The sequence below is a fragment of the Pinus tabuliformis genome, chromosome 1_1, assembly GCF_031772625.1.
Source record: "Pinus tabuliformis cultivar Carrire ecotype Pingquan chromosome 1_1, CPIR1, whole genome shotgun sequence".
NCBI classification, from domain to species: Eukaryota; Viridiplantae; Streptophyta; class Pinopsida; order Pinales; family Pinaceae; genus Pinus; species Pinus tabuliformis.
In genome coordinates this window covers 372787707-372796494 of record NC_142297.1, presented here as the reverse complement: position 1 = coordinate 372796494, position 8788 = coordinate 372787707, and the positions used below count along the sequence as shown (strand labels likewise).

At 37.4% G+C, this 8788-nt stretch overlaps 1 pseudogene; it reads left to right on the top strand.

Moving 5' to 3' along the window:
* Positions 1–439: 439 nt before the first annotated feature.
* On the top strand, positions 440–2704 carry LOC149213174 (polygalacturonate 4-alpha-galacturonosyltransferase-like; annotated as a pseudogene).
* Positions 2705–8788: the final 6084 nt, after the last annotated feature.

Below are 8788 nucleotides of genomic sequence, written 5' to 3'. Positions count from 1 at the left end.
CCTATTGGGCAGAGAATTGAAAATAAATTTTATTTACTGGGTAAGTGATTGATGTCATAAGAGCTATCACAGAGGACTCGGGAACTCTAAACTTAAATATTGTTGGACGGAATGACTTATCTTCCTCATGGGTATTAGAGGAGTCCTCGGAAGTAAACCAAAGGGATATTACTAACTCTAAGGTACGATTGGTGAAGATTTTGGTTATTTTCTCTATTGAACACGTAAGAAAACCTATGTGATGATGATATATGTAATTGAGTAGGGTTGTATTAAGTAGGAAGTCAAAACTAACATTGGCAGGGGTGATTCTCTATTTTTAACGGCGTACATCAAGCAGAGGCAAACAACTTCTGGAGACATCTCAGAAAAGTTACATTCGCAACAAGATGGTGTGATTTTCAATGGAGAAGGAAAGGGAAATCTTGAGGGGGCTAAAATGAATAACGAGGTGCAGAAAAAAACTTCGAATGACGAAGAACTTCTTACGAGGTTTGAAGAGGATGGCACAGGAAGTGAACATCAAGATGTCAAAGAGAATGATCTTTATGGTAAGTTTTGATTTTCCCTGGTTAACTGATCTATGATGTTGGTAGCCTACTGTAAGGTAATGTCTAGTCAAACTCCCAAGACAATGGTTATTGTATGCAAACCATTTGTAGCTTGAATAAAGTCTAACAAAAGTTTCACGGAGGGTAAAATTCTTTGCTGCACTAGATCGCTACCTTTTGTTCTCATGGAAAATGGAATTGTTATATTATTTTCCAAAATCCTTTTTGAATGTTACTTCTCGAATAGAAAAAAATTATATTTCTTAGATTTTAGCATAGTATGCCTTAATTTATAGTAGTTTAATGCTTACAACAATTGAGACAAAAGAGGAGGGAGAAAAGGTCAACAGAGTTGATTCAATGGGATGAAGAAAAACAAGTTAATCTTGAAAACGCAGCAACTAAACACTCCAAGGAGGTAGATTCTGTTGTCTTGGGAAAATAAAGCATTTGGAGGTAGGAGAATGAGAACGAGAATTCTGACTCCACTATTATATTGATGCAAGACCAACTGAACATGGCTAGGGTGTATTCAAGCATTTTCAATGTTAGGAATAATCTTGATTTATACCATGAATTGATGCTTCGTATTAAAGAATGTCAGTGTACATTGGGTGAGGCTAATGCAGATTTTGATCTACCTCAAAGGTAATAGTTTTCACATTGGCTACTTCTAAATAAAGAGTGGTAAGTGCTTCCATTTGCATTTTGTGTTCATATCCTTTGTTTGTTTTAAAGTTTCAGCCTGTGTGTCAATCTTTCTGCTTTTCATTCTCTTTTTCATGGTTGATAATTGATATGAATATTTCAGTGCACCTGAGAAGATCAAGGCTATGGGTCATGTCCTATCCAAGGCTAGAGAACAATTTTATGACTAGGGGATAGTAACATAGAAGTTGCAGCAAAGACTATTCCCAAGGGCCTGCACTGTCTGTCCATGCGATTGACCATGGATTATTACTTGCTTTCCCTTGAAAAGAGAAATTTCCTAAAAATGACAAGTTGGAAGATCAAGCTCTTTATCACTATGAACTATTTTCTGACAATGTATTGGCTGCATTTGTGTTTGTGAATTCAACTGTCATGAATGCTAAGGTGAAGTGTTATGAGCTTAAAATACTCTTAAGTTTGGAAGTCCAATAGTTTTGCTGCATTTTAGATTTAATATTTGGATCTCATTCTAGGTGATTTACTTGTGTTTGCAGGAATCTCAGAAACATGTATTTCATCTCATCATAGACAAGTTAAATTTTAGGGCAACGAAAATGTGGTTTTTACTTAATTCCGCAAGGAAAGCTGCGATACATGTAGAAAATGTTGATGATTTTAAATGGCTCAATTCCTCCTATTGCCCTGTGCTTCACCAACTTGAATCCATAGCTATCAAAGAGTATTATTTCAATGCAGATCACTCGACTACACTCTCAGCACATTCCTCCAATTTGAAATATATAAATCCAAAATATTTATCCATGCTAAATCATCTTTGTTTCTATCTTCCACAATTTTATCCCAAACTAGACAAGATCCTTTTCTGGGATGATGATAATGTGGTGCAAAAAGATTTCATGCCCTTGTGGTCAGTAGATCTTCATGGAAAGGTTAATGGTTCAGTGGAAACTTGTGGACAAAGCTTTCACCAGTTTGAAAAATACCTTAATTTTTCCAATCCGCACATAGCCAGGCACTTTGATCCTAATGCTTGTGGTTGGGCATATGGGATGAATGTATTTGATCTCAAAGAATGGGAGAAACAAGATATAACTGGAATATATCACAAGTGGCAGAACACGGTAAGTGTGTAGTGTGGTTTATTTATGTTAATTCCTGTCATGCTTACTTTAAAGTATTTGAAGTAAATCTGATGTAATTAGCTAGAAAACTTAATGGGTTCTTCTTTGTTCGATTTCTAATTTTTTCTTTTATTGTATGTCAGAATGAGGATAGAGTGTTGTGGAAGCTTGGAACACTACCCCCTAGATTGAATGTTTTATGGCTTGACCCATCCTTTGGAAAAGTCTTGGCATGTGTTGGGTTTAGGATATAGTGCTAGTGTGGACTATTGAGAGATTGACAATGCAGCTGTTGTTCATTACAATGGGAACATGAATCCTTGGTTAGAGCTGGCAATGACGAAGTGCAGGCCTTACTAGACAAAACATATAAAATATGATCATCCTTTCTTACACAGTGCAATATAAATGAACAGTTGAGACCTCAATATTCATACTACAATAGATTGTCAAATGTAAAGTGTAAAGGCCCTTGATTCTAGTTGACAATTCATTCTAATTCATTTGTTTTTGGAGTTCCATAGAAGGTTTCTAGTTTATGGCGTAATGAGTTAGGTTTTTGGAGGTGCAGTGGCCCAGCCAAGTTTAATATTTACAAATTTTATGTCCTCATTATATTCCTTCATAGTTGGAAGTAAACTCCTATATAAGTATTCTTTTCTTTTTTAGTTAATATTTCTCTTTCATCAAGTAATTACAGAAATTGTTCTTCCAAGAACACAAAGAAGTACGAGACACAAAGATTTAGGCTTTCAAAGCAGGGTAAACCTCTCAATAGGGGAAAACCCAACAATCCTCCTCTTATTGAATTTATTCAAAATGAGATATCCAACAAAAGACTAAAGAGTCCCTCCAAGTTAGCCCTCCTATTTATGTCAAGGTCAATAGTTGAGTCTCTGCCTAGTCAAAGTCAAAAGCAGCTTCTGAATTTCTGTCCTTATTGCAGGTTTAGTCTCTTATTATAATACAATGACTTCCAATTACAGACTCTTTGCCTTCTATTACTGATCTTTGGCTACTACAACAAACCCTTGACTCGTTACCACAGATATTCAGATCCTGCTACAAATAGATAGCTTTAGATTGAGATTCAGCTTAGTCACAGACTTTGGTTTCTTCAAGTGATGTAGACTTCTTTTTATCCTCAGTTCTTCTTCTCCCGTTGGATTACAGACTTCGAGCTTTTTCACTTTCTTGGTTGCTACCAAAAAGAGATCGAATATAGGCTAAAATGCCTGCATATCATTCTAACAATGTAAACCTTGAAACTGGAACTCATACTGTTACCCGTTTTGCAAAAAGGTGACTCGATTTTGAAAAGGGGTGATGCAGAACACACATGTGTTTTTTAGAGCATAGTTTTTGGCACTATAAATTTTTTTATGTACATTGTGTTTTAGAATGGTAGTGTTTTTTATGCTGATTTAAAAATGTGGTAATTCTACACCAGGCCTTTTTTTTTAAAGTTTTTTTTTTTTTTTTTTTTTTTTTTTTTTTTTTCTAATGTATGAAATTTAAATAATTATTTTGTAAATTTAATCATTTTTGAAGTGGTCTTTTTCTTCATATTTTCTTGTTTTTATTTTAATTTTAATTTTATCGTAGTGAGGTTTTTATTGTTTTGCATATTTAAAGAAGAAGGTCGATATTTTGAATTTTTGATATTCTACATTTTATGCATCGTTAATTTATTTTTCAATCCACAAGAAATAATTGCTTATAGAAAACAATATTTTTTAACAATGGACATGAAAACATCCATTTTTAACATAAATATAACTAAAGAACTACATGTTTTGATAATTTTTTGCTACAATTGACATGCGAAAATCACAATTTTTATACGAAAATTTTAACTAAAAATGGTTAAATAATATATTTTTTTATGAATTTCATGTCAAAAAAATAATAATAATCACTTTTTTTTCAAAAATAATGATTAACTTAAAAATTAATGTGAAAATCACATATTACAAATATTGAACACATAACAACCTTAATTGAGTGTATATTCTTTTCATAAAATGTCAAAGTCAAAACATTACAAGTATAACTACTTAATAGTTACAAAAAATGAGCTTGATTTCGAAGCATAACTTAAATTTAATCAGCAATGTCACGTAATCCAAACTCTTCATCCTCTAGAGTGTCATCATTGTCTTCTTCCACAATATTTTTTGCTTCCTTTTGCTCATTTTCGTCTTCTAATGGATCTTTGATGTCTGCAAATCTCCCAATGTATGCCTTTCCAAGCATTCCATGTAATGGTGGTTGGGGTTCCTTTGCCTTTTTTGCCACACGTGATTCACTAAAGTCCCCTTTCTTCAACCCAATTTCTTGCATTGCATCTCGAAGAAATTGAAGAGCATTAACTCTTCGCTGAACGAAATTGCACTGTATTGGATCTTTTTCAATTGCAATGCAATTTCTTCCTTTTTGAAGGCAACATGCTAGTGTTGTACCTAATTATCAAGCACAAAATAAATAATGAAGTAAATTAGTACAATGACATATTAATTAAAAAATAACATATTGAAATTCAATTCCATATAATAAAACTCACCTAAGCAAGAAAATGAATCCAGAACCCAATCTTCTTCATTTGAACATATGTTTATAAGATAGTTAATCAATAATTGTGGTTTTTGATAAATGTTAACTATCTCTCCTTTTGCTTCTTTGTCTTCATATGTTAGTTTTCTCACAACAGCATCATAAGTCAATATTTGGCTATAACTCTTTCCATCTACCCGATTAAAAATCATAGACATATAGCTATCATATTTTGTCCAACTATCAATATGAATGAACTCACAATCATTTATAAATAGTTGATCTTCATGGTTAAGAATATTTGACTTTTGTCTGTAACATGAAATAGTAAAAGTTCAATTAACTTGTACATAAATGAATTTTTCGACATTAATCAAATATACATTTTAAACTTATCCTTGAATTTGTTTACCCTTTGAAGCTTGACAATATCATTGCCAAATGTGTGTCTGAATGAAATGTCACAAATCTCCATAATGGTGATGACATGATTTCTACAAATCCTGCAACCACTTTACTAAGAGCTTGATAAGTATAAGGGTCACTATCATAGTCAATGTTTAGAATGTTGAAACCATGGGGAATATCTACAATAACTACGTCATAATCCCTTTTAGGTATGAGTTTAGCAATGTCTTCATAGTCGCCTTGTATTACTTTATATTGAATAGTGTCTAGCCCATTCCAAATGAAATGAGTAAGAGTTGGATCAACTTCAACATTCTTAATACATTGCTTCCTCAGTCTTTCGATCTTTATTTTTTCAATAAAGGTTTTGAAGCTATCTGGTGCTCCATTATCATCCTTCTTCATCTTTTATAAAATAAACAAATATATGTGTAAATTGTAAATTAAAAATAGTACACAGATGAATAAAATGAATGTATAAATCAAGATACCTTTTTAAATGCAAGATAAAAAGCTTTTAATGTTGATGTAGAACTTGAATCTGGATAGTTGCGTACAACATCATCCCAACTATCTTCATTCAACAATTTAACCATTTGTTCTTGAATTTTCATGTAAACTTTGTGACTGTATAGATAAATTAACAAAAGGTTAATACAATGATATGTATAACAAATACTACCAAGAACAACATGTTTTATTTAAAAGAAAATTATAGTCTAGAAATAAATAAAAATAACTCAACAAACTTACTTTTGAAATTCCTCAGACATTTCCTCCAATGATAATTCCCCTGACCTCACACGAGATAATATTGTTTTGACAATTTTTTCATCTTTCACCCCTTGCATTGCTCTCCAAGATGTGATAGCCATATCTTCTAGAAGATTTTTCATTTCAGGAGCTAATTTACTACTGCTACATATCAATGGCTTAGTCTTTTTGACCTTCTAGTTTTTAATGCTAATGTTTTCCCCCATGCTAAAAATCTCATCAATCAACTTCCAAACATGTGGGCAGGCGGGCAGGTGGGCATCGTGTGGGCGTCGTGTGGGTAGGTGGTTGTCGTTTGGGTGGGCAGGCAGGTGGGCGTCGTGTGGGTGGGCAGGTGGGCGCAGGCACTAGGTGGGTGGGTGGGCAAGTGGGAGTCGGGTGGACGGGCGGGCAGGTTGACAGGCGGGTGGGCGGGCAGGTTGACAGGCGGGTGGGCAGGCAGGTGAGAAGGCGCGGGCAGTGGGTGGGTGGGCAGGCGAGTGGGCGGCCGGGGGGGTGGGTGCCAGGGCAGGAGGGTGGGCGGGGGGTGGGTAGGTAGGCGGGAGAGAGGTGCGAGCGGGCGGGTGGGTGTCAGGTGGACGGGTGAGGGGGGCAGGTGGGCGGGTAAGGGTTGGGCACCGGGTAGGCGGGTGGGAGAGCGAGCGGGTGTGTGGCCGGCTGGGCAGCTAGGTGGGCGCGCGAGCACCGGGCGGGCGGGCACCGGGAGAACAGCCGCCGAGTGGAAGGGTGGGCGTTGGGTGGGTGGGCGGCCGGGTGGGCGCCGGGAAGGCGGGTGGGCGGGCGGGGGGGTGGCTGGGTGTGCGAGTAGGTGGGTGCCCGGGTGTCTAGTGGGTGGGTGGGTGGGTCGGCAGGTGGGTGTCGGGTGAGTGGGCGGGTGGGTGGGTGCCGGGTGGTCGGGGGGGCAAGCGGGCGGGTTGGAGCCTGGTGGTCGGCTGCACGGGCGGGTGGGTGGGCACTAGGTGGTCGGGCTGGGGGGGAGAGTGGGTTGGTGGGAAATTCTCTGAATCACCTGTCCACCACCGGTGGGCGAGTGGGTCACCGGGCTGGCGCAGGGTGGGGTACCGCCCCTCACTTCGCGCCACCCCTTCGGCCCGCCCGCCCACCCATGGTAACTGGGCGATTCTTGGAATCAATTGGCCACCCTAGGCAGGCGAGCGGGCCGCCAGGGTGGCGCAGGGTGGGGCGTCACCACCCACCCTACACTAGCCCAACCGTGCTGGCCGGGCGGGCTTGCGGGCTGCCAGGGTGGCGCGGGGTGGGGGTGCCCAACTTTACTGGGCCCAACATGCTCACGACGGACATATTGGTTAATTTGGCTCACAAAAAGTATTAATTAAAAAAAAAAAAAAAACTACTTCATTAAATTAATTTAATATGAAAATTTTCAAGGAGAAAAATTTAATTAACCTTTTAATTATGAGAGTTCTTCATTGAACATGTTGTTGATAGCAATGTAGCTACTCCACAAATTCACTCCAAATCTTTCAACGAACCTCAGAAAACCTTGATGTAACGTGAGTAATAGTGGTAATGGAATTTAGTATATAGGTGAAATTATAGAGATGTCTTACCGTACGGTGAATGCGGGATTAATTAGGTTTAAAAAATTTTAACATGTTAATTTTTTTATGGCGATGAAAGAAAATATGATAAAGCGAGGGGTGAATGTGGGATTAATTTGTTTCAGAATGTATTATAAAAAATGAAAAAGACATTCAATTGTTTAGTAAATATTATATACTTTGACTATTAAAATAATTTAGGTAGAAGTTGTAGTTTACAATTTTAACTTTAATGATTTATTTCATAAAAAAAAAAATATCTTACATTTTTCATTAAATTGTAGAATAAAATAATGAAGAGAAATAAATCTCACAAACTTTTAGGAGGGAAATATTTTCGCGAAACTTTTTTTTTTGGGGGGGGGGGGATTTTTGGAGGGAAAATTTCATTCTCTAAGCTATATAATATCTTTAGGAGACTCTCCATTTGTATCATTCACCATCTTCTATTTGAAAGGGATGGATTGTCTTGATAGTGAAGTTTCGATTTACATAGCATCAACATCTTCATCGCATAACAACTCTATTCATATGGATGAATATAGTGGGAATTCTTCTACTATGAATAGAAAGTCAATTCTTCCACTTAATCCTGATCGTAAGGACTGTGAGAGTAGGACTGATGAAAGAGGGGATGGATAATTTCAAATAAATAAAGAGTCATAGATTCCACTTAGTCCGAATTCAAAGGGCTATGAAAGCAGTAGTGATGATGAGCTTGATGACAAATTTCAAGAGAATGGAGTGTCACGGTGTCCACTTAGTCCTAATTCTAAGGACTATGAGAGCAACAATGATGAAGAGCATGATGGTGAAGTTCAAAGGAAAAGAGTGTCACAGTGTGCACTTAGTTGTAATTCTAAGGACTATGAGAGCAGCAGTGTTGAAGAGCGTGATGACAAATTTCAAAAGAATTAAGTGTCACGGTGTCCACTCAGTCCTAATTCTAAGGACTATGAGAGCAGTAGTGATGAAGAGCACGATAACGAATTTCAAAAGAATGGAGTGTCACAGTGTCCATTTAGTCCTAATTATAAGGACTATGAGAGCAGCAATGATGAAGAGCATGATGATGAATTTCAAAAGTATGGAGTGTCATGCTGTCCAGTTAGTCTTAATTCTAAGGACTATGAGGGCAGTAGTGATG